This window comes from Ovis aries, chromosome 16 (assembly GCF_016772045.2).
Source record: "Ovis aries strain OAR_USU_Benz2616 breed Rambouillet chromosome 16, ARS-UI_Ramb_v3.0, whole genome shotgun sequence".
Classification (NCBI taxonomy): domain Eukaryota; kingdom Metazoa; phylum Chordata; class Mammalia; order Artiodactyla; family Bovidae; genus Ovis; species Ovis aries.
In genome coordinates, this window is record NC_056069.1 from 22,776,190 (window position 1) to 22,801,517 (window position 25,328).

General features: G+C 39.6%; 1 long non-coding RNA gene across 1 annotated transcript; it reads left to right on the forward strand.

The window, feature by feature from the left end:
• The first annotated feature begins 2,662 nt into the window (after positions 1-2,662).
• LOC132657914 (uncharacterized) lies at positions 2,663-9,757 on the forward strand. Its single transcript, XR_009596714.1, has 2 exons — positions 2,663-2,878; positions 5,964-9,757. It is a non-coding gene; the product is annotated as an uncharacterized LOC132657914 (long non-coding RNA).
• Positions 9,758-25,328: the final 15,571 nt, after the last annotated feature.

Below are 25,328 nucleotides of genomic sequence, written 5' to 3' on the forward strand. Positions count from 1 at the left end.
AGGGATTGAAACTGGGTCTCCCCATTTCAGGCAGATTCTTTACCATCTGCGCCACCATGGAAGCTAAAGCTAAGCGTAGTCTAAGGCGTTTATATTGGGAGCTCAGTTTTGGTGAAATGGAGTTGACTAGTGAATAACTGTGGAGAAGGCAATGGCACCCCATTCCAGTACTCTTGCCTGGAAAACCCCATGGATGGAGGAGTCTGGTAGGCTTCAGTCCATGGTGTCGCTGAGAGTTGGACACGACTCAGTGACTTCACTTTCACTTTTCAATTTCATGCATTGGAGAAGGAAATGGCAACCCACTCCAGTGTTCTTGCCTGGAGAATCCCAGGGATGGCGGAGCCTGGTGGGCTGCCATCTATGTGGTCACACAGAGCTGGACACGACTGAAGCGACTTAGCAGCAGCAGCAGCAGTGAATAACTGAGATTTCTTCTACCTCCTTCAATAATCTGATGATCTCTAAAGTAAAATTAATTGGTGCAACTTGATATAATGTTATTTAAGACAAAATGCTTAGGGTCAGAACTCTGGTAAAAGATTAGAAGCCAAGGATGTAAGGGATAGGGGCCATTTTTCATTGATTGTTGCTTCTCAAACTAAAATGATTCCAGGGTAAAGAGAAGAAACAGAAGCTATTGGTGGCAAATTAATACTAGCTGCATCAGCAATAAGATTGTTCAGAGAAACACTTTTACAAAGGGTGGGAAAGAACAGACCAAATCTGGGAAAGTAAGGGAGAGGCCAGTTTCTTTTAACAACAGTGGTTTGAGCTGACAAACAGCACAAGCTTTTCTTTGGTGAAATGATTAAACTGAGACAAGGGAGAGTTCCCTGAAAAACCAAATCATAAGTCAGCACCAATCAGATGATCACAGAGTATTTATTTCATGGCTAATCAACTATTTGAAAAGTACTCTTAGCAGTCTAGATCTTTAGGTTAAAGGCACTGGATCTCATGAAGAAGTGGAAGGATCATAGAGAGAAATTTAGAGAAAGCTAATGATTTCAGAGTATATAAGGATTTTGGTCTTCAGTGCCATCATGGATACATTCTTTAGTAGTAACTCAGGCTAAAGAATGGTGTTAGTGAAACCGAGGTCCAGTATGGAAGTCTATGGGCCAGTCATATGTTATTCAGTAAGGACTGACTAAATCTCCTGTGTCCTTAGGATTTTCCCAGGGAAGACAGAATGAAAGACAAGATACATTCACAGCATTGGAGGAATGCAGAATTTAGAAGGGACTGAAAAAAGACACTTATAGTGGGTAACAGACTTGGAAAGTTTTAACCTTACAGTTAAAGTTTGTATCAGCCTTGATAAGCCACCTCAAGAACAGAAATTACAGGAGAGATTGAATGAGTCTGTTGGGTCACAGTCAACTTGTCATCACTCCAGAGCTGGCGTATTTGAGGGGTGGGGTTTTTTGGTGACATCATTCCATACATAAAGACTCATGCATATTCTAGTCAGAATGTTGATAACTATTTTTTTCTCATTAAAGAAGATAAAGATTTAGTGATGAAATGATTCTAGCAACTGGGTCCAAGTTCCTCCAACTTCTAAAATGACCAAGTAAAGATGAGAAAGGGATTCTGTGGCTAAAAGTGACAGAAATCTGTTGATCTGCCAATATTTATTGAAAATCTGTTCTGTGGAAGGCCGTATGCCAGTTTTTGGATTCCTGCTATACTCTCTACTCTCATAATCCTGAGATTTTTGAGCCGTGTGTTCTGATGCTCAGAAAGGTCTGCCCATGGGCTGTAGCGTAGAGTTGCATTGGCTTTTCAAGCACAAGCTGGTTTTAGAAGTCAGACAATTGATGGAAACTTGCATCCCCTCTCAGTGCCCCCTTACCAGCAGGCAGGGCTGTTTTTCTTTTTTTGCCAACTGGAGTTCTGTAGTTACCAACTTCAGAAGGTATAAATGTATTTGGAATTTCTCCTTCTCTTCTCTGCTTAGCCCCAATTATTTTCCTTCCTATCATCCAGAAAACACACACACAAAAAGAAAATCCTTGTATTTTACAAGTCTGTTTAAAAACTGTTAATAGTTTAGTAAATTCTTTTTTAAAACATTATGACCATTTCATTTATTCCAAGAATTCTCATATATTATACATAAATTATCACATTAACCAAAAAAAAAAAAAAAAGAAAGAGAGAGAGAGATAAAAAAACCCCACATGATCATAAGAATAAATGTAGGGAAAATTGACATAAAAAATAGCACCTATTCTTGATATAAACTCCTTGGGAAACTGGAAATAGAAAGGAAGTCCTTAACTTGATAAAGAGCGTGTACAAAAACTACGGCAACATCATGCTTTGTGGGGAAACATTGAGTGTCTTGGGTTAGGGTCCTCAGAATTGAGATTGAGATAGGGAATCCTGAATGAGAATTTTCAGGAGAAACTTGACAGGAAGGGAAGGAAACAGGATAGGCAGAGGAAAAGATTGGACAAAGATGTTCTTTCAGCTAATGCTAGCCTCAGCTCATGAACAGGGAACTCTGAAACACCAGTAGCACCACAGAGTCAGGTTGAGATAAGGAGGCAGGTCTTTTTGGTCCCGCGTATCTGTGAGTCGTTGGCTGCAGCCCCCTGGAGGGCTAGGCACAACCTCCCACATATTTGTGTCCAAGTGGTTGCCACTTGCCAAGGACAGTTCTCAAGAGTAGAGTGCAGCTGTGAGCTGATAGCAGCCCTTCCCCCTCCAGCACGTGAGAGAAAGTGCTCCTGCCCGGTAAATGGGGTCTGGGTGGAGTACCAACTGAGTATACTCGATTGACTTTTTATATTAAAGATAGTTTCATTCACCTGAAGCTAGGAAAAGCTTAATTTTAACTATTTCTGGGGTTCTGATTATTTCTCAGGTTAGTATTATTTTCTTTCTTTCTGTCTTTAGAACTTCTCTAAACATTTTCTGTAGTGTAGGTCTGCTGGTAACAAACTTAATTCTTCCGTATTTAAAAAAGTCTTCCTCTTTCATTTTTGAAGTAAGTTTTCACTGGGTATAAAATTTGGGTTAATTGTCACCCTGCAACCCCCATCCCCTTGCCCAGCCCAGTATTTTAGAGTTATCTCTCTTTTGGCTTGTATAGTTTCAGATAAGAAGCCTACTGTCATTCTTATCTTTTCTCTTCTGTATGTACGGTTTCCTTTTTCTTTGACTGTCTTCAAATTTTCTCTTTATATTTAGTTTTAATCCACTTTATTATGATGGGTCTAGATGTGTGTGGGTGGTGTGGGTTTTCCTTCTCTTTCTCCTTCTTCTTTACTTTGTTATTTTAATATGTTTTTTGGTGGCAATCCTCTGAGCTTCTTAGACCTGTGGCTTATATATTTCATGATCTGGGGGGAAATTCTCAGTCTTTATCTCTTCAAATATTTCTTATACCTTACACAGGTTAAACCCATAGTTCCAATGGCTCTGTAATTTTTGCTTTTCTTCACTCATTTTTTTGTCTTTTTGTTTTTGTTTGGGTAGTTAAACATTTTTAAAAATTTAAGTATAATTGACATACAATAGTATATTCATTTCAGGTGTACAATATAATGATTTTATATTTGAATATATTTAGAAATGACCACACATTGTTACATAGTGTTTCATTTTTTTTGTGATGAGAGTTTTAGGTCTACTCTCTTTGTAACTTTCAATGAAAACAGTATTATTATTTTTCTTTTTCTAAAAAAAGTGAAGTGTAGTTGATTAACAGTGATGTGTTAGTTTAAAATATACAGCAAAGTGATTTCATACATATATATATAGATACACACATTCTTTTTCAGATTGTTTTCCATTACAAGTTATTACAAGATATTGTAATAGTTTGTGTGCTCTACAGTAGCTCCTTGTTGCTTACTTATTTTATATATAGTTGTGTGTATGTGTCAATCTTGAACTCCTAATTTATATCTCCCCGCACTCCACTATCCCCTTTGGTAACTATATGTTTATTTTCTATGTCTGTGAGTCTATTTCTGTTTCATAAATAAGTTCATTTGTATCACTTTTTAATTCCATATATAAGTGATACCGTATGATATTTGTCTTTCTCTGATTTACTTCACTTTGTATGATAACATCTAGGTTCATCCATGTTGTTGCAAACGGCATTGTCTCATTCTTTTGTAATGGCTGAGCGATATTCCATTGTATATATGTACATATATATGTATCTTCTTTATCTGTTCATCTGTCAGTGGACATTCAGGTTGCTTCTATGTCTTGGCTGTTATAAATAGTGCTGCAATGAACGCTGGGGAACATGCATGTATCTTTTTGAATTGTGGTTTTCTCTGGATATATGCCCCAGCGTGGGATTCCTGGATCATATGGTAGCTCTATTTCTTAATGTTTTAAGGAACCTCCATACTGTTCTCTATGGTGGCTGTACCAATTTATGTTTCCACCGACAAGTGTAGGAGAGTACCCTTTCCCTCACACCCTCTCCAGGATGTATTGTTTGTAGACTTTGATAATGGCCATTCTTACAAGTGTGAGGAGATACCTCACAGTAGTTTTGATTAGCATTTCTCTAATGTTAGGCATCTATTGATGTGCTTTTTGGTCATTTGAATGTCTTCTTTGGAAAAATGTCTATTTAGATCTTCTGCTTATTTTTTTATTGGTTTGTTTGTTTTTTTGATATTGAGCTCCATGAACTTTTTGTGTATTTTGGAGGTTAATCTTGTTCGCTTCATTTGCAAATATTTTCTCCCAGTCCTTATGTTGTTTTTTAATTTTTGTTTATGGTTTCCTTTGCTATGCAAAAGTTTTAAAATTTAGTTAGGCCCCATTTGTTTATTTTTGTAGGTTTTTTGTTTGCTTGTTTGTTTTTATTTCCACTGCCCTAGGAGATGAATCTAAAAAAATATTGCTGCAAATTTTGTCAGAGTGTTCTGTTTATGTTTTCCTCTAGGAGTTATAGTAGCTGATCTTATATTTAGATCATAAATCCATTTTTGAGTTTGCCTTTATATATGGTCTTAGAGAATGTTCTAATTTCACTTTTCTATGTGTATTAATTGCTGTCCAGTTTTCCCAGCACCACTTATTGAGGAGACTGTCTTTTCTTCATTGTATATTCTTTGCCTCCTTTATTGTAGATAATTGACCATAAGGGCATGGGCTTATTTATGGGCTTTCTATCCCATTACAATAATCTATATATCTGTTTTTATGCCAGTACCACACTACAAACAGTATTATTAATTACAACGGACATGCTGTTTGTCTTATATCTACAAAGGTGTTTTTTTCTTTTCTAAGATTTCACATATAAAAGAGATCATATGGTATTTGTCTTTGTCTGTCTGATTTCTTTCACTTAGCATAATGCCCTCATGGTTCAACAAAATTTTTGCAAATGGAAAAGTTTCATTCTTTTTTAATGACCTAGTAATATTCCATTTTATAAATCTGGGGAATTTTTAATGACTATTTTTGTGAGTTTACTAATCTTTTTTCCACTTAGTTCCTTTGGTTTGTTGAGTTTATTGATCATCCAGTTAAAGGCATTCTTTTTTCTATTATTATTTTTTATTTTTAGCATTTTCATTTTTTTCCCCTATAGTATTGATTGCTCTGCTTAAAATTTCCATCTGGTTTTTCATGTTGTTCACCTTTTCTAGTAGAACCTTTAAAGATATTAATTAGTGATTTTAAATTACTTCTCTGATAGTTGCAACATCTGGTTCATCTCTAAGTCTCTTCTGTTGACTGCTTTGTGTTTTGAAAATGAGTTGTTTTCCTTGATATTTTGGTATATTTTCTAATTTTGATTGAATGCCTGATCTAACAGATCTGAGGTAAATATTGTATGACTAGAAATGGACATGATACTTCCTTTGTTAGACCATCAGTGGGGGAAGAGGGTGATAGTGTTATTCAATCTAATCAGGAGTTGATTTTGTGTTTGTTTTTTTGTTACCATGGGGAAACAATGGAAACAGCAACAGACTTTATTTTCTTGGGCGCCAAAATCACTGTAGATGGTGACTGCAGCCACGAAATTAAAAGACACTTGCTCCTTGGAAGAAAAGCTATGACAAACCTAGACAGTATATTAAAAAGCAGAGACATTACTTTGCCAACAAAGGTCCATCTAGTCAAAGCTATGGTTTTTTCAGTAGTCATGTATGGATGTGAGAGTTGGACCATAAAGAAGGCTGAACACTGAAGAACTGATACTTTTAAATTGTGGTGATAGAGAATACTCTTGAGAGTCCTTTGGACTTCAAGGAGATCCAACCAGTCAATACTAAAGGAAATAAGCCCTGAATATTCATATGCCTCCAATACTCTGGCCTCTTGATGGAAGAACTGACTCATTGGAAAAGACCCTGATGCTGGGAAAGATTGAAGGCAGGAGGATAAGGGGATGAAAGAGAATGAGATGGTTGGATAGCATCACCAACTCAATGGACTTGAGTTTGAACAAGCTTGAAGAAGCTCTGGGAGATAGTGAAGGATGGGGAAGCCTGGAGTGCTACAGTCCATGGGGTCACTAAAAGTTGGACATGACTGAGTGACTGAACAACAACAACAACATAGTTAGCTTCAATGTATCACTAGCTTCAAATTCCTGTACTACTTTGCGGTGGAGGTTGAATTACTGGAAGAGTTTTTCAATGTTCTTGCTCCATCTGCATCTTTAAGCCTTCCTGTATCTCAGAGGCTTTTCTCTCTGCTCCTGATCTTCAGCCAGGAGTAGACTCTGCTTCTTGTTATTTGGTGCCTGTTAGCCTGGTTGTAGGAGCAGGCAATTTCTTTGTTGTCCTGGTTCAGTTTTTGTCTTGGAGAAGTCCTGTGGCCCTGTACCTTGGCAGGGGGTGGGGGGGGTGTCTTTGAAAAAAAAAACCCAACAACAACAAAACACCTTTCCATGTGGAAAATATGTTCAAACTGATTTAACAAGTGAAATCTTCGACACTGAAGCCAAAGGAGTTTTCAGCATTAGCACTGTGGTGAGACCAATAAAAAGACTTCTTCAATACACATCTCTGTCCTTTTGTTCATTTTGCTCTTGTATAAATGTGAAGCAACAGTCTGGGGCAATGATACAAAAGTACAAGGAAGACCATTACATATAAAATAATACAAATGGTATTGCTGCAGTTGTGGGACCCAGTGGTACTGGGTGAGGAACTAGTCTAGATCAATGTTGGTACTTTGGGGAATTTGGTTTGAGGTTAGAGTGCACAGGGCCATATCTGTGGCCAACAGATCTCTGGCCAACAGACTTCTAATATTTTTGGAGAGGAGGGATTGGTAGTAGATAGCAAAGATGGGCAAAAAGAGGTACTGAACATCTTTTATGTTGGTGGTGAGGTCTACCCTATTAATCAATATGTTGCAATCAGAGAGAATTCTCTAGTCTGTCTTTCTTTCAATTATTTCATGATCCAGCTAAATGGAGCAAAGTACCATGTCTGTTTGCCTATTCATGGAATAGGAGCTCTTTCACTGTTTTATAGAGCTGTGTTGTAATGTCATTAATATTATATTTTTAGTGCTTTGTCTTAATAGGAAATTACTGGAAGCAGCCTAAATGCTTGAAAATAGAGGTTTAGTTAGAAATGTAATATTCTGTGTCTACTAACATGTAAGAAGAATTATTAATGACCTGGGAAAGTACACATTGCATAAGGTTAATTGAAACAAAAAGTTCAAAAAATGTGTATGTGCAGTTGTTTCTTAACTGTGAAAAAAAGATATAGTTTGTTTAAGGAAAAGGTTAGAATGAATCTACCAGAAAAAATTAAAGTCATTAATTCTGAGTAATGAGATTATGGGTGATTTCCCTTCTTATCATCTTAATCTTCTTAATGTCCCAGATTTTCTTTTAATGAGCAAATACTACTTTTAAAAACAGAAAAAGAAAAAAGTAATAATGTAAATGTGACATTTAGCAATTACTAAGGACTAGAACAAATGACATTATTTATTATTTAGTGATTATCTTCATGGGAAAGCCCTTAATGTTTGTACAGGTATGAGAGAAAGCATACTATTTTTGCTTCAAATGTTTTCATAGCTGTTTTACATAATGATATTAACCACATGATTCATCAATTCTGGATCCTGTTGCTATCTTCAAAATAAACCATTTATACCTTTTACATATACAAAGAAGGAATTAAATGCTTTCTGTGTTTATGTCTTACCTTTCTCTTCTTTGGTTAGAGGCCAACTCTGTGTGATTTAAATGATACATGTATTTTTGTTTTTAATAATTTAAGCATTAGGAAGCTCTTCTTTCCATCCAGACTAAATCCCTTCAACTCTTTCTTGGGTGGAAAAGCAGAACAGCCAAATGCCATTTCCTAATGGGAAATGTTTCTAGTGAGCCCCAAAGAGTATTATAGAGACTTTCCTTAGATTTTGAATACACAAGTCATCAGTAGCTCTAGAAGCATTTGTGTTTTTTTTAGGGAAACCTCTAGAAACAACTCACAATAAACTGTGGAAAATTCTGAAAGAGATAGGAATACCAGACCACCTGACCTGCCTCTTGAGAAACCTATATGCGCGTCAGGAAGCAATAGTTAGAACTGGACATGGAACAACAGACTGGTTCCAAATAGGAAAAGGAGTACATCAAGGCTGTATGTTGTCACCCTGCTTATTTAACTTACATGCAGAGTACATCATGAGAAACCCTGGGCTGGAAGAAACACAAGCTGGAATCAAGATTGCTGGGAGAAATATCAATAACCTCAGATATGCAGATGACGCCCCCCTTATGGAGGAAAATGAAGAGGAACTAAAAAACCTCTTGATGAAAGTGAAAGAGGAGAGTGAAAAAGTTGGCCTAAAGTTCAACATTCAGAAAACTAAGATCACTGCATCTGGTCCCATCACTTCACAGAAATAGATGGGGAAACAGTGGAAACACTGTCAGACTTTATTTTTGGGGGCTCCAAAACCACTGCAGATGGTGACTGCAGTCATGAAATTAAAAGACACTTACTCCTTGGAAGGAAAGTTATGACCAACCTAGACAGCATAGTCTGAAGCAGAGACATTACTTTGCCAACAAAGGTCCGTCTAGTCAAGGCTAGGCTTTTTCCAGTAGTCATGTATGGATGTGAGAGTTGGACTGTGAAGAAAGCTGAGTACTGAAGAACTGATGCTTTTGAACTGTGGTGTTGGAGAAGACTCTTGAGAGTCCCTTGGACTGCAAGGAGATCCAACCAGTCCATTCTAAAGGAGATCAGTCCTGGGTGTTCATTGGAAGGAATGATGCTGAAGCTGAAACTCCAATACTTTGGCAAAGTATTGACTCATTGGAAAAGACTGTGATGCTGGGAGGGATTGGAGGCAGGAGGAGAAGGGGACGACAGAGGATGAGATGGCTGGATGGCATCACTGACTCAATGGACATGAGTTTGGGTGAACTCTGGGAGTTGGTTATGAACAGGGAGCCCTGGTGTGCTGTAACTCATGGGGTCGCAGAGTCAGACGTGACTGAGTGACTGAACTGAAATGAACTAGAAACAACTAACACAGTGACTGACTTGTAGGAGGTTCTTAACAAATACTGTTACTATTATTGACATTGATTTAAAAAAATCACTACTTAATTATTGTGTCTGTGGACACAGATGTGTACATAGGATATAATGTTGTACTATAGTTGATGTGATTTGGGCAGTCTACTTGTTGCAAGAAACAGATCAAGTGTTTCTGCATTACTTTAAAAAATTAACTTATTAAATAAATTATTTAATTACTAAAATTCAAAGTTTTACTTACCTTTGTTTTTCCAAATTCTGATAATTATCTTTGTTTCATTAGGGCTTTTTTTCCTCCTGAGATTTTATCTTGTTTTTCATTTTGAACATATTCCTGTTTCCTCATTTTGCTTGACTCTCTGTGTTGGTTTCTCTGTAGTAGACAGAACATCACCTCTCCCAGTCTGGAAGGAGTAGGAAATGAACCTCATCATTCAACACTGCCCTAGCTCTTGGTCATCTCTCAAATCTTTGTGATGGTGCAAGCCAATTATTTCACTTTTAATGGCTTCCAGTAGTTGAGGTTGTGCCAAAACCTGTCAGTGTTAACAAACAGGAGCATCTAGATTCACGCACCTAGATTCAGGCTGATTGAAACCCAGACCCTTGGGTAGCAGCTTTTAAAATATGCAAACATATATACAGTCCTATGGGCCCCTCAAGCAAAAGGCCCCCCAGGCCATCTGAACCAGGTGATCTGGAAGGTACCTTTAGGGGGCTCCAGGCAGTGGAGTGTATAAGCCCCCTTCAGAGAGATGTCAGTAAGCTGTAGGAAGGCATAGACAGAACAAAGATGGCACTCACAAGCCTCTCCTCTGCAAGACCTGAGAGGTGCTCTACAGGCCTCTTGTTGTGTGGCAAAACGGAAGCTTGCGCCTCAGCTCAATGCTCCAGGCTGAGCAAGTGGGCCTCCCTCACCAAAAGACAGGGCTGCTGTTTCAGTCAGCGGCCTGAACTGTGCCCTGTGGTGGTAGCCTGCCAAAAACTGTCTTTCCCTTCGTTGCAAGCCTCTGGGACCCAGAAAAGCAAGCCCAACATGGCCACCAAAACCATGTGATTGGAGTCCCCTGCCCAGCAGATGCAAAACCTGGGCCCCAGACATTGTAAATATTCCCCTCGTAGAGCTATTCACAGCCTGGAGCGTGGACATGGTGCCCACTGGAACTGGAATTAGAGAGGGAGTGTATAAATGCCCACAGGAAAAAAGAGGACAAAAGGAAAGAAAAAAAGCCTTGTATTAAAAAAACAACAAACAAACAAAAGTTGGTGTTCCCTGACTAGCATGAAGATTGAAGATGGCGCCCCACAGCCATGAATTCCATGATTGCCCTTCAGGCAAGATTAGCAAAGGGGCCTCATTCACAACAATGTGAAAGCCTCTGGATCAGCCCTGGGGTGAGTGAGCCCACAGCCAGCCCCTTCAGGGTTCTTTCTCAGATTTCTGTTACCTGGTGGGCCTTGGGGCACCTTTGGTTTTCAAAGCTAAATGTTTTGGGGGCTTGTCTCTCAGATACTTGTCTTAAAAGTTGGGGTAACTTCTGTGGGGTTCAAACCGTTCCCTCCTCAGGGAGAAGCTCTGGGTTTTGAGTTCCCTCCTGACTGTGGGTTGCCTCACAGCTGATGGGATTTTGGTGAAATTATGTCCCAGACTTTTCTGCCCCTTCCATATGGGTGTTCTCTCCGATTGTTTGCCTGATGCATAGACTCAGTCAGGTTTTAGTGTCTCCCCAGCCACTGCCCCCCAGGCACTTGTTCTATACTTAGCTGCAAATTCATTATGTTTGTGAGTGGATGTGAGCCCGGGATCCTCCCTGGTTGCCATCTTGAACAGAAACCTATGTTTCTAATACCTATTTCATATACTGGAAGGACATAAACCTTAGACATCATACATTTGACTTGAGAATATTATAGGAAGAAAATGAGAGATGCATGGAAATTCATGATTCCTTTTAATTTTTTCCTCGCCCTTAGTCAAGGGATTGAATCCTGTATGCCACATTGTTAATTTCCCCTTATGCAACAAAATTTGAAGAATAACCTCCTTAAAACCTGTTTGTTTTTTTCTAATAACTTTGGTAGGCCGAGTTTCCCCAGTATCATAAAGTGTTTCTTAAGAATTCCTGTGCATTGATTTTTGTGGGACACACTATTAGAAACAAAAGAAAAATATTTTCTGGATAGAGTCAGCCTTGCATCACAGATAACAGTTGGTCCAAGTCAAGTTCTAGTTGAAGGCATTTCAGCATTACTAAAAACAGTGCAAAAATGGACTTTTTTCCCCAAATTTATTTGCTTTTTGGTAGGAATTGTGGTATGTTGTTAAGTAAGTTAATTGCTGCCAAGACTTAGAAGTTTTAAAAGGAAAAAGACAGTATTTATTACCTGGGGAGTTTACAAGCCCATCCATGCTTCTGTATAGTGGGAGAATTTAATATGCTGTAGCTGTGACTGAATTATGGAACAGATAAGTGACCAAGTGCCCTGCATCCATTTTTTCTGGGGGAAGCTTCTTCCTACTTCCAAGGAAAGGCTGGATGATCTCTCTGCAGAAATCTCCCTGCTTTCATTCTTGCCTTCCTGCGGCCCGTTCTCTCCACAGAAGATAAAGTAAGGCTTTAGAAAGAGAAAAAAATGGATTATTTCACTCTCCTATTTAAAACTGTCCCAGGGTTACCCACAAGGCTTAGAATAAAATCCAGAGTCTTTACCCTAGCCCTCAGAAAGCCCCATAACCCATTGTTTGACATCCCCTTGGTCATCTTCTTCTACTCTTTACTCTCATCTGCTGTGCTGTAGTCTCAGTGGCCTTCCAGTGATTGATTTGTTCCTGCCTTAGGTCCTTGTCTCTACCTACTCTTTCTGTCAACAATGTTCTTGCTACCTCTCCTTTCTTAGCTGCTTCCTTCCTTCAATCAGATTTCGCTTCCTCATAGATGCCTCTTCTGATTGTCTATTTTACAAGATGAGCTGGTAGCCACCGTATCCTTCTATTTCTTTAAAAAATTATTTATTTGCTTATTTATTTAGCTGTGCCGGGTCTTACTTAGCACATTGGATCTTCGATCTTCATTGCAGCATGTGGGGTCTTTTTTTAGTGGCAGCGTGTAAACACTTAGTTTTATGTGGAGTCTAGTTCCCTGACCAGGGTTTGAACCTAGGACCCTTACACTGAGAGAGTGGACAGCCACTGGACCCCCATAGATGTCCCTATCCCTTTGTTTTTAATCTCTGCATAATCAGTTCAGTTCAGTTCAGTCGCTCAGTCATGTCCAACTCTGCAACCCCAGGAACCACGGCATGCCAGGCCTCCCTGTCCATCACCAATTGCCGGAGTCTACCCCAACCCATGTCCATTGAGTCGGTGATGCCATCCAACCATCTGTCATCCCCTTCTCCTCCTGCCCTCAATCTTACCCAGCATCAGGGTCTTTTCAACTGAGTCAGCTCTTCGCATCAGGTGGCCAAACGGTTGGAGTTTCAGTTTCAACATCAGTCCTTCCAGTGACTATTCAGGACTGATTTCTTTGAGGATGGACTGGATAGATCTCCTTGCAGTCCAAGGGACTCTCAAGAGTCTTCTCCAACACCACAGTTCAAAAGCATCAGTTCTTTGGCACTCAGCTTTCTTTATAGTCCAACTCTCACATCCATACATGACTACTGGAAAAACCATAGCCTTGACTAGACAGACCTTTGTTGACAAAGTAATGTCTCTGCATAATACTTTTCACTATAAGCTACTTCTCTTGTTTGTTTATTTATTGTTAACCTCCCCTTCCTGCCTGGAATAAAAACCTCACGGGTATAGGGACTTTGTCTAGTCTTATGAATCTCTAATCCTACTGCCTAGTACAGTGCCAGGCACATAGAAGTGCTAAGTTGCTTCAGTCGTATCTGACTCTTTGCGACCCTAAGGCCCTCTCAAAATGTGGAATAAATAATGTTCAATGAAGGGAACAGTAAGGTCATAGAATACCATTATGAGGATTAAATAAGATAATGTCTATAAAGTGCTTAAAGTAGGAAAGTGATATATAATATACTTAGCAGGATTTTTGCTTGTTTGTTTCAGCCATGCCATGTGATATGCAGGATTTTAGTTCCCTGTGCAGAAATCAAACCTGTGCCCCTACATTGGGAGCTTAGAGTCTTGACCTCTGGACCACAAGCAAAGTCCCAATAGTGATATATAATATACTCAATAAGTGATAACTACTGTTGTTGTAATTATATTTTGCAATTTCTTCAGTTACTTCTCCTCTGATCTTTATAATTGGGAAGTTCCCTGTAATCCAACTCTTTTGCCCACAGTGATCTAATTTTCTTCTTTGTGGGCCACAGAGAATTGTACTCATGAGGTATTAGAAAATAGCAAGTTTAGCCCTTGGCATTCACCTTTTAAATTAAATAATTCCTTCTTATTAAGTTAAATAATTCTAATTCCATGTATTTTTTCTTATACTTGGAGAAGTGACTTAAGAAAATTCTTGTGTTGTCCCTGTCAGAGCCCTGTGCCAAGGCTACTGAATGGAGCCATCACCACATACTAATTAGAAAATTCCAATACAGCTCTCATTTGTCCAGACATAAAACAAGTTGCCCACAGAATTTTCCCTTGAAAGTGACAATTTCGCAATAGTAGTTCCACCTACTCTTAAGGGGCAGGAGTTCCTTGAATAGACATTCTTATACGCATTTTGAAAAAGACAAATGAGATAAATATGGGGCCTGGTCTTTATTCGCCTCTAAGTTCATGAACTATTTTTAGAGAGCTCCTTCCATAGCACCTTAGGTTCCCCGGTCATAAGAAGACCATAATAATTAAAGTTAGAATCTGGGAAATTATTTCATATCCAAAGTGAATATTGTTATATTCCAAAGGGAAATTAGAAGTGGTCTGGTTTCGGTATTTCAGCATATGCAGAAGGTTCTGATTTTCTGGGTTCCTTTGTTCCATTTAGACCCTAAGGATGGAAAGCACTAAGACTATTGCATCTTTCTTTTGACTCTTTGTGCAGGATTCTATCTAAGGACTCTTAATTTTCATAGCAAACAGTGGTTATTACATTAAAAAAGAAAAAATGATGTACAAATATTTCCTCAATATGTCAGAGGCATTGGTGGGATTTTGAAACTGTCTGAACAGTTTATGTTATAGAATTGCAGAATAGAAAAGGAATTTGTCAGCTCACTCTGGGTGTGGCCAAGCTTACTCATATTTGGCTGTTCTCCTAAACTATTTCTCAATATGGAATGTACATTTGAAGAAAAGAGACAAAATAAGAGCATGTAAAGACATTACAAATGCCAATTTATCCCTTTGTATGTACACTTTTCCCTCCTTCATAATAAAGACAATTATGCTTTTTCTTTTTACTTCTGGTAGAAATTGTGATATTAAGGCCAGCCTAAATTTGAAATACCATAAAGCAAAGGTCCCCACCTTCTAGGATCTAATGCCTGATGATCTGAGGTGAAGCTGATGTAATAATAATTGAAATAAAGTACACAATAAATGTAAGGCACTTGAATCACCCCAAAACCTTCCCCCCACCCTCGTCCAGGGAAAAGTTGTCTTCCATGGAACCAGTCTGGTCCCTGGTGCCAAAAAGGTTGGGAACTGCTGCTGTAGAGCACTCATGACTGCAATCTAGTATTGCTGTCTTGTTATAGATTTTAAATTACATTAGAGGCAATAAAAGAACAATATTAATACTGTGAAGCACCAAAATCAGTGAGATAAAGGATAGGATTGAGAAAAATCATAGAAGTGACTAAGGAAAAGGCCTGAGTTGCAAGAGATTGGAAATTAAATTATGGATATGAAGAATAGCCAATGGGGATCCAAGACACAGAAAAAAACTATTCATGGGCAAGAAAAGAGAAAAAAAAAAAAGATTCAAAGATATACTAGAAGAAAACTTTCCTAAAATTAAAGAAGATTTGAGTTCTTAGATTTAAAGGGTTTATGGTGGTCCAGGAAAAATTAATAAATTATAACCACATTTCAAAATACATTCTGGTGAAGTTAAGTAAAGGAAAACAAAATTCTACAATGTTCACAAACAGAAACAAGTCACTGTTATTCCTATTCTCTCCCTATTTCCATAAACTTATAACTACAAAAACAAAAGCAGCCAAACTGTTCTCACTAATTTCTGATTCTTCAGGAGCATTTTCTGATGGAAGACAATGAAATAACATCTATAGAATGTTATGGGGGAAAGAATGTTGAGTGTCACCCAGCTGAGGCATCATTTTCATGTGAGGCCAGTACCAAAATATTCTCAGGAATGGAATTATTCACAAACTCTTCCTGGAAAATTTCTTGAAAATGTAACTCAGCCAATCAGAATAAAAATAATAACAATAGTGTAAAAAGAGACTAGGGTGTTAGTCACTCAGTCGTGTCCAACTCTTTGGGACCACATGAACCATAGCCCACCAGGCTCCTGTGTCCATGGGATTCTGAAGGCAAGAATACTGGAGTGTGTTCCCATTCCCTTCTCCAGGGGACCTTCCTGACCCATGGATTGAACTGTTTCATTACCAGATTCCTTACCATCTGAGCCACCAGTCACTCAGTCATGTCCAACTCTTTGTGACCCCATAGACTGTAGCCTATCAGTCTCCTCCATCCATGGGATTTTCCAGGCAAGAATACTGTAGTGGATTGCCATTTTCTTTTCCAGGAGATCTTCCCGACCCAGGGACTGAACCCAGGTCTCCCGCATTGTAGGCAGATGCTTAACTGTCTGAGCCACTAGGGAAGTCCTCTGAGCCACCAGGGAAGCCCATAAAAAGAGAAGAAGAAACCAAATTCATAGGTGAAGTCAAAAAAACTGGGGGAAAAAACAATTGATTTAGCTTTAAAAGTAAGGGCAACATTTTAAATTGCAAGTATAGAAAATCTTATACTGACACCTGCAATAAATAAATATTTATTAATTAATTTTTTGGCTGCACTGTGTGGCTTGTGAGATCTTAGTTTGACCAGGGTTTGAAGCTGGACCCTTGGCAGTGAAAGCATGGAGTCCTAACCACTGGACTGCCCACATATTCCCAGAAATAAATATAAAGTATGATTCAGCTGTTGGTAAACTAAGAATAATTAGAAGCCAGAAACAGAAGAAAGAGTGATTCCACAGGAGCATGTGACCTTGGAGTAGTATCTGTCTGGTACAACATCTCCTTATGCTGATCCCTGATGGATTTTGCCTAGATTTTAATGGGTCAGATGTTATCAAGGGGAGCAAAAACTGGAGCTTAATCAAGATAAGGGTAAACTGAAGAGTTCTACATAAATCGGAGACTCCTAAAAGATGTCATCTTTGTTAAGTATAAGATCAAAGACAAGGAAGAACTATTTAATTAAAAGTATAGGTACCATTGGTTATCCTTATGATGGATTAAAAAATGGAAAATGCTTTCCTTTTCATGTCTTACCTGAAAATCAGTTCCAAAGAGATTCATGACTTAGAAATGAAAAGACAAAATTTAAGAGCTTTCAGTAAAAAAAGAGACTATATGACTTCAGAATAGGGAAAGATTTCACATACAAGACAAAAAAAAAAGAAACTAACAATAAAGGTAAAGATTAATATATGTATAATTGGTAATTTATATACAATTTAACATAATTATTATATTAAACATATATATTGATACGGAATGTTCTGGTGGCTCAGACAGTAAAGAATCTGCCTGCAATACAGGTGACCTGGGTTGGATCCTTGGGTTGGGAAGATACTTTGGAAAAGGGAATGGCAATTCATTCCAGTATTCTAGCCTGGAGAATTCCATGGACAGTGGAGCCTGGGGGGCTACAGTCCATAGGGTCACAAAGAGTCGGACATGACTGAGCAACTAACACACACATACAATTTAACGTTGTTATATTAAACATATATATTGATACATTGTTTAGGAAAATACACGTGGTAAAACTATGAAGAAAATGAAAAGAATATTTAATGCTTATTTGGTGTAGCGTTATCTCAGCACTGGGGACCAGGAAGGGGAACACAGGGCCCTCAAAGCTCAGGGTATAGTAGAGGGGGCCTGGGTGTCATTTTATTATTCTTCATATATATAAACATAAATATAAATATAAATAAATACTATATATATAAATATAAATAAGTATATGTGCATATACTTACATGTCTGTCTTATCTGTATCTGTGGGCTAACTGCGATCAACTGGGCAGTTCTTGCTTGGGGTCATTCATGTCGTTGCAGGTAGATGTTGGCTGGGGCTGCCCATTCAAGGTGGATTTCCCATGTGGTCAGCAGCTGGTACTGGCTACTGTTTGGGAGTCCAGCTGAGACTACCTACCAGGATGTCCACATGTGACTTCTCATGAGGTTTGCGCTTCTCTTAGTGTGGAGGCTAGTACACGAATGACTGTTCTTTAAGTCTCAGGATATAGCCAGGATCTAATGAACTAGCCTCAAAAGTCATATGACTTCGTTTCTGCCCGTATCTATTGTCCAGCTAGTTACTAAGGCAGCTTCAAAGAGAGGATTGGGATACACATCTTGATGGGAGAGGCAGCATGTGTGTGCAGGAAGGGAAGGCATTGGTGGCAGCCATCTTCCACTTTGGGAGAGTGTTTCTCACCCCACCTACCTGTTGCCTGCTTATTGAGCCACTCAGGGGACAGCCACTCTGTCTCCAGGAAAGGTACAAATCTGCTCTGTTAGATCTTGACTTTAAGATCTAAAAGTCAAGTGGCCATATACTGTGTGCTTCTGGCTGTGTTTTTTTAAAAAAATTGTCATATCTTTTTCAAAACCAGCAATCTATAGCAATTTACTTTTGCAAATGACTGGCTTTGATATTTATCCTTGAACTCATCTGGACAGTGGAGGTGGCTTTGAGGAATGACAGCCAGCATCTGTTCTCCCTCACCCTCAACCCGTTTTTGAATTGTACCTTGCTATTCTTGAATTACAGAAAATTTCACCATGTTCACATGCAGGGTTGTGTGGGTGGTTGGAGGGGCTGTCACTACACTGGGAAAATGCTTTGAATTTGAAAGAATTTTGCATTTATTTGAGGGCTTTTATTTGTGTGCTTGAGCAGTCCAAAGTGTCCTTGTGTACAAGCCCTGCCTTTGCTTAACTCCTATTATTATCTTGCCTTGGAAGGTCATGCCAACTGCTTAATTACATGGGGAGTTATGAAACAGCTAGGGCACCAGCACATTATTCAAGTGTGGGTTCCTAAAGGAAAATAAACTCTTCTCCTTCCTGCACTGAGGACAGCTGCCAATATACCAGGCATGTTTGTTTGTTTGTGGCCACATGTATAGCTTCCTTGTATAAAGGGATTCCGTGGCTGGCAAAAATCCTGGATTCACCTTTCCTGACAGCACCAGTAGTTACAGTATAATAGAACGGTTTTAATTCAGAAAGAGATTAAATCTGAGTACTTTGAGTCAGACTTCTCCTTTCATTGAATGTAAACAATACAACCTCTTTATGAAGGCTTTCCTACTTTACTCAGAAGTAGGCTAATGCATTTTACATGTACCTGTAATCAAACATCAGGCTTAATATAAAGTGTATGTTTATTAAAGAGATGATTATGTAGTTTAAGTTTCCCATAGTCCACCTGCCCCCCAACTATCAACCTTCAGAAGAAAACTAAGAAAGCCCATGTTCCAAGAGGTTCAACCAATCAGATTCCTGTTTGGGACCAACTCTCACCTTGGGAACACATAGACTTGGCATTTCAAGCATTGCCTTTGTTTTATATGTGTTTAGGCAGAAGAACATGCTAATTCTAAAAGAACCCTTTGCAAAACTAGATGCTGAAAGAGAAACAGAGCAGAAGCAGATCCTTTGAGAAACAGCTCCTCTCCTGAAGAAGTGTTTTTCACAAGGCACTGAGATAGCCAGGAATTCTTGCTCCTGCAGGAAACAGCTTGCCCCGTCGCATAGGGTGGGGCCCTCTCTTATTTCTTTAAACACTTTTGGAGGAAAAAAAGAAAAAAATCAGGCTCAAATGCCAAAAGACTACTTTAACCCTCCAATCCCAGAACCCAAGGTCAACCAGAGGTCACACATGCCGTGCTTAAGCCAAAAGGTTGGCCTGCTCTCCAGGCAGTGTCTGTTCCTTCTGAAATCTATAGCGAAAATCGAAGCCATGGAAACGCTGCTCACTCATTCTAAGTCAGAGCTACCTGTGATTTATTAAGTGGTATGAGGTGCTGGTCAGGGCGTGAAGTTAAATATTAAAAAAGAAAATCAAACTTCTGCTCCCATCTCTACCCCTCCTTCTCGAAAACTAATTTAGACCATATCCAAGTTTTTATAAAGACATTCCTAATACCATTGTGCTGTAAATCCTGTCTGATCCAACCTTCAAATATTTATGTAAACTGAAATATGTCTGAAAAGAAGTCAAAACAAAACAAATATGTTCCTCATCTTGTTACACAGGTCCCTCCTCCCTCATTTACATTCAAGTGTAAACCTCTCCAACTGGTTCCCAGCTGTTAGGGCTGGTTAATTAGTGATAATTGCAGAGACTATTTCTTTGAATGTGCTGATGGCCTTATGTCTTGCAACCAATTTAGCCTGGAGTTTTCAGCATGTGTGAAATGCTTTGGTAGCAGTTTTTAAAAATTATTACAGATAAGAGCAGTTGGTTTAGTCTCCCTACAACCTGCCCTAGCAATAATGAGCGCTTTTGATACAGCTTCAGGTTGGTCACGATGTGTTGTTCCTTAAGCTGTGAATTCAGGTTTTACTGTCATTAGAGTGAGCTGTTTCTTCTGGGATCATTTTGGGTGAAGTGCTTTAACTCAGTTCCAGATGCAGTTTGCTAATGATAATTTGCGTCACTTGCAAGTTGTAGCAACCTCAGGATCTCATGGTCTATCTTTTGGCTCCTGATACCATGTAATTAGAGAGAGTGCAAAACAGGAAAGAATTTTAAAGTGACTGTACTCACATTACAGTTCTGAAACCCAGGGAAAGAAAAGAGGAACCATTATTTGTATTAACGAAGGAATATTCTTTGGAAGTTACCTGGTAACCTTTTTTTTAACTTTTTATTTTATATTGGAGTATAGCCTGTTAACGATGTTGTGATGGTTTCAGGTGGGCAGCAAAGGGACTCAGCCATACATATACATGTATCCATTCTCTTCCAAACTCCCTTCCCATCCTGCCTGCCACATAATATTGAGCAGAGTTCCCTGTGCTATACAGTAGGACCTCGGGTAAACTTTTGATATAGGAATTAGAAATGAAAGTTAATGGTTTTTGCCCTCACAAAATTGATTTGTTTATGCTGTTTTTATTGATTCATCCAACATTTATGGAATACACTGTGCTATGTTAAGAGAGATGAGAATAAAGAAGAGTGGGTGGTGCACAGATCCTGCTTCAGGGGGTCACTCACATATCGTATCTTATTTGAGAATTACTGTAATCCTGTGGGGTATGCAGAGCCCGTGTTCATCACCCCACTTTATAGGTGAGGAACTTGAAGCTTGGAGAGGTTAAGTGACTTGCCCAGGATGACATACGTAGTGAGAGCCAAGATGAGGCACCAAGGCTCTGACTCCAAGTCTAGTCTTTTTTCCTTGCGTGTATTGAGGTCTCAATGGCAGGGAAGTAGGGAAAATGCATATAGACCTGTAAAAACAAAGCAGCCACAGCTACATGTCACCTACCTGTTTAGAGCTGCACACACCAGAACTAGATCTTCTGGGCAGTGAATAGTGCAGATAAATAGGGAGAACTCTGGGGTGCTGGGAGTCCCTGCAGGCTTCACCCTGAAGCACATTCCATGCCTCTGCTACCTCCTTATCTCCCCCCATACTCCAGTACCCTGATGTCAGCAGGGAGAGTAGCCCCATCTGTCTTTGCCATGCCCTGTGTAAACTGTACTGAGCAAAGCTTTGAAGAGACTAGGGTCTGTGTGAGCAGGATACTACAGATGAAGTGAATGGCATGTGACACCTAAAGTCTCACAGGAGGATGATGGCAAATGATTTTCTTGTCTTGAGCAGAGATCTGGAGTGAAGCAAGAGATGGCCATTTTAGGAGTATTGGGCCTGAGTGGTAGTGCTGGTGGTGACAGCTCTGTGACCAGGATCAGGCCTTGTTGGGCGTATGACTTCTGCAGACAGTACTTAGGTTTGATGCTCTGCTGTCACCATCTTGAAATTTTTAATAATTTTTGAATAAGGGGCCCAGCATTTTCATTTTGTACTTGTTGCTGTTCAGTCTCTCTAAGTCATGTCTGTCTCTGTGAACCCATGAACTACAGCCTACCAGGCCTCCTTGTCCTTGGCTCAAACTCACGTCCATCGAGTCAGTGATGCCATCCAGCCATCTCGTCCTCTGCTGTCCCCTTCTCTTCCTGCCCTCAATCCCTCCCAGCATCAGAGTCTTTTCCAATGAGTCAGCTCTTTGCATGAGGTGGCCAAAGTACTGGAGTTTCAGCTTTAGCATCATTCCTTCCAAAGAACACCCAGGACTGATCTCCTTTACAATGGACTGGTTGAATCTCCTTGCAGTCCAAGGGACTCTCAAGAGTCTTCTTCAACACCACAGTTCAAAACCATCAATTCTTCGGTGCTCAGCCTTCTTCACAGTCCAACTCTCACATCCATACATGACCACTGGAAAAATCATAGCCTTGACTAGACGGACCTTTGTTGGCAAAGTAATGTCTCTGCTTTTCAATATGCTATCTAGGTTGGTCATAGCTTTTCTTCCAAGGAGTAAGCGTCTTTTAATTTCATGGCTGCAATCACCATCTGCAGTGATTTTGGAGCCCCAAAAAATAAAGTCTGACACTGTTTCCACTGTTTCCCCATCTATTTCCCATGAAGTGATGGGACAGATGCCATGATCTTCATTTTCTGAATGTTGAGCTTTAAGCCAACTTTCTCACTCTCCTCTTTCACTTTCATCAAGAGGCTTTTTAGTTCCTCTTCACTTTCTGCCATAAGGGTAAAGTGATGTGAGCCCTGCAAATTCTGAAGCCTGTCCTGACCACGTGTTTTATTTCATTGTTTATGCTCCTTTAGTGTTTGAATATTAGGCGGTATTAGTACTATTGAGTATCAAACCCGTTTGAGTACTGGCATTGAAATCTAGTAGAGACCACATATACTCTTCAGGTTGCAAGTTGGACCCACTAGAGAAGGCGAGAAAGAGAGAAGAGGGACATATTTTTCTTACACATCAGGTAACAGAAAATAACCTTAGGTTGGTGAAATAACAGAAGGGAAAGTACTAAAAGTACTCAATTACTGGTTTTGTTTAAACCTAGTAAGCTGTGGCAGTGAGTCTCTGTGTAGTGAGAAGAGAAACACACTGAATTGAGTTATTTGACCTATGCTTTTCTTACAGCATTTTCAATATCCAGTATAAATAGAGACTTCTTATCTTGAATCCCTTGAATTTCTGAGATATCCGAGGAATTGCATAGAATGGAATGCAAGAGATATTTGGCTTAAGAGTTCTATAGAATAGACTTTTAGATTAAGATACATGTAGAGACAATCTGAGAGATTTATTCAGATACTTGGAACTTGAGTGGTAGGGCAGGTATTTGTTTAACTTCAATTAATAGGCAACAGAAATTGATTCAAGTTTGTAAATTTTCTTAGGGAAGTGCTGGCAGATGATTATGATGATAGAGAAATAAATAACAGCAATTGCAACAACAGTCACAGGTTCTATTTAGTGAAGTGTTTTCACAGGATAAGATGGTTGGATGGCATCATCAACTCACTGGACAAGAGTTTGAACAGACTCCAGGAGATAGTGAAGGACAGGGAAGTTTGGCATGCTGCAGTCCATGAGGTCACACAGGGTCGGACATGACTTAGTGCCTGAACAACAACAACTTACCGAAAGACTTTTCAAGTATTAACTCACTTAGCGCTTATTATTTTTATGGGGTTGCCACTTATATTATTCTAATTTGACAAATGAGGAAACTGGCACCGTAGAGTCAAAGAACTTTGCTCAAGGATTCACATTTGGAATGCTTTGCTGTTTGATTTTAACTGGCTGTCTGGCTCCAGCACTAATTTCAACTGAGCTGTTTTGCCTCCTAATGTTTTTCTGTTAATGCTCCTCCCAACAAATGAAAATATACATAAAAAAGACATTTTCCTGTGGTTTCAACTCTTAGAACCTAAGTCTTCATCAGCACTTGCCCCACCACTAATTCTAACCCAGTTGGTTCAGGGGAGGGTTGAAACAAAGTAAATTTGGGTACTTGCTGATGTGGATTCTGATTGTAATGAGCAACTGGTGAGAAGGAGGGCAGGACTAAATGGGGAATTGTGAAATGTGGTCATCATTTTTGTCATTGACTCTTCTCCCTATAAAGTTGCTTGGAGTGATGAGGGTCACACTACATTTGCGCTCAGTCAGAAGACAGACCTGGCTGAGTTGTTCCAAGTGGTCAGAGGGGCATGTTGAGTCCTTGGTGACTCATCAGTGCTCTCTAAGTGGGGAATCAGGAAATAGCAGGTGCATCCACATTGGTGAGACCCAGCCGGGGGTCAGAGGCCTCCGCTTCTAGATTTCTAAGGAGTTGCCATTTCCCCATCTGTTTTAAGACCATGAGTTCTGCTGCGTAGTCTTCTTAATGGGCTGATGTCCTTTAAATAGGTGCACAGTGTACCTCTGTTGATTTTTTTGAGGACTGCTGCTGTATCATCCAATTCAATCAACTTAGCTTTGCACCATTCCATATAAAGAAACAGGTATTGAATTTCACTGGGACTTCATTTTAGGCTTATCTTGACCTTTATCCTTATGGTCTCTTAGCTTTCAATAGGTATTCAGCATTTTAAATGCCTGCTTTTAAGGGGAATGTTTATTCAATCTCAGGTACTAAAAGAAAGATTGGCAGTCCAAACAGATTTGAAAACAAAGAGGGAGAGTCAAAACAAATTTGAATAAAAGTTTGTTTGTGATTAATGTCTTTGAGTTTAGGCACTCAAAGAGTGCTTAAGAAGTCATTCTAACTTCTTTGCTGTTTGAGATTGGAGGAGAAGGAGGGGTTTTAGAACTGGATTGTGCTCTGGGTCACTGAGAAGCTCCTGCCTGAGACCTCCATTCTTTTATTTTCCTGCTTAGAGATTAGTTCTTTTTTGCAGCATAAAGTTAGCAGGTTTGGGAAAACAGAGTGGGTCTACCCTTTTGTCTTAGGTGGGTTTAGGAAGCAGACCCTGAGAAGAGGATTCCTGTATAAATGGTTAGTGATAAAGTACTCTCAGGAGAAACCAGGAATGGAGGGAAGCAAAACCAGGAGGGGAGCAGGACAGGTAAGGCTTTTAGAAATACTAAGGAAGCTTGTGACTTCAAGTGAGAAGCCACCCTTAGCTGGGTCCCAAGAGGAGTGCTAAAGTCTAAACTATACTGCAGTTTGTCCTAGGTCTGGGCAAGAGAGCTGGACTTTCACTTTCCTGCATCAGGCATTCATTAGCCATGAGCCCTGGGTGGCAGGAATGTAAACTCACAGGCACTTCCGGCTCTGGGTGCTTCCAGGCCAAGTGAAACTGACATTCAGGGTAGGCCTCTGCAGAAGATGGTAAGTGAGAGCAGTGGGAGTGAAGCTTGCAGAGCTGGGGGACAAGCACATAATTCCAGGTGGAGCACAGCAGAATTTGCTATAGACAAGGGCTTCTTTGGTGGCTTAGATAGTAAAGAATCTGCCTGCAATACAGGAGACCCAGGTTCAATCCCTGGGTTGTGAAGATCCCGTGGAGAAGACAATGGCAACTAACCCACTCCAGTATTCTTGCCTGC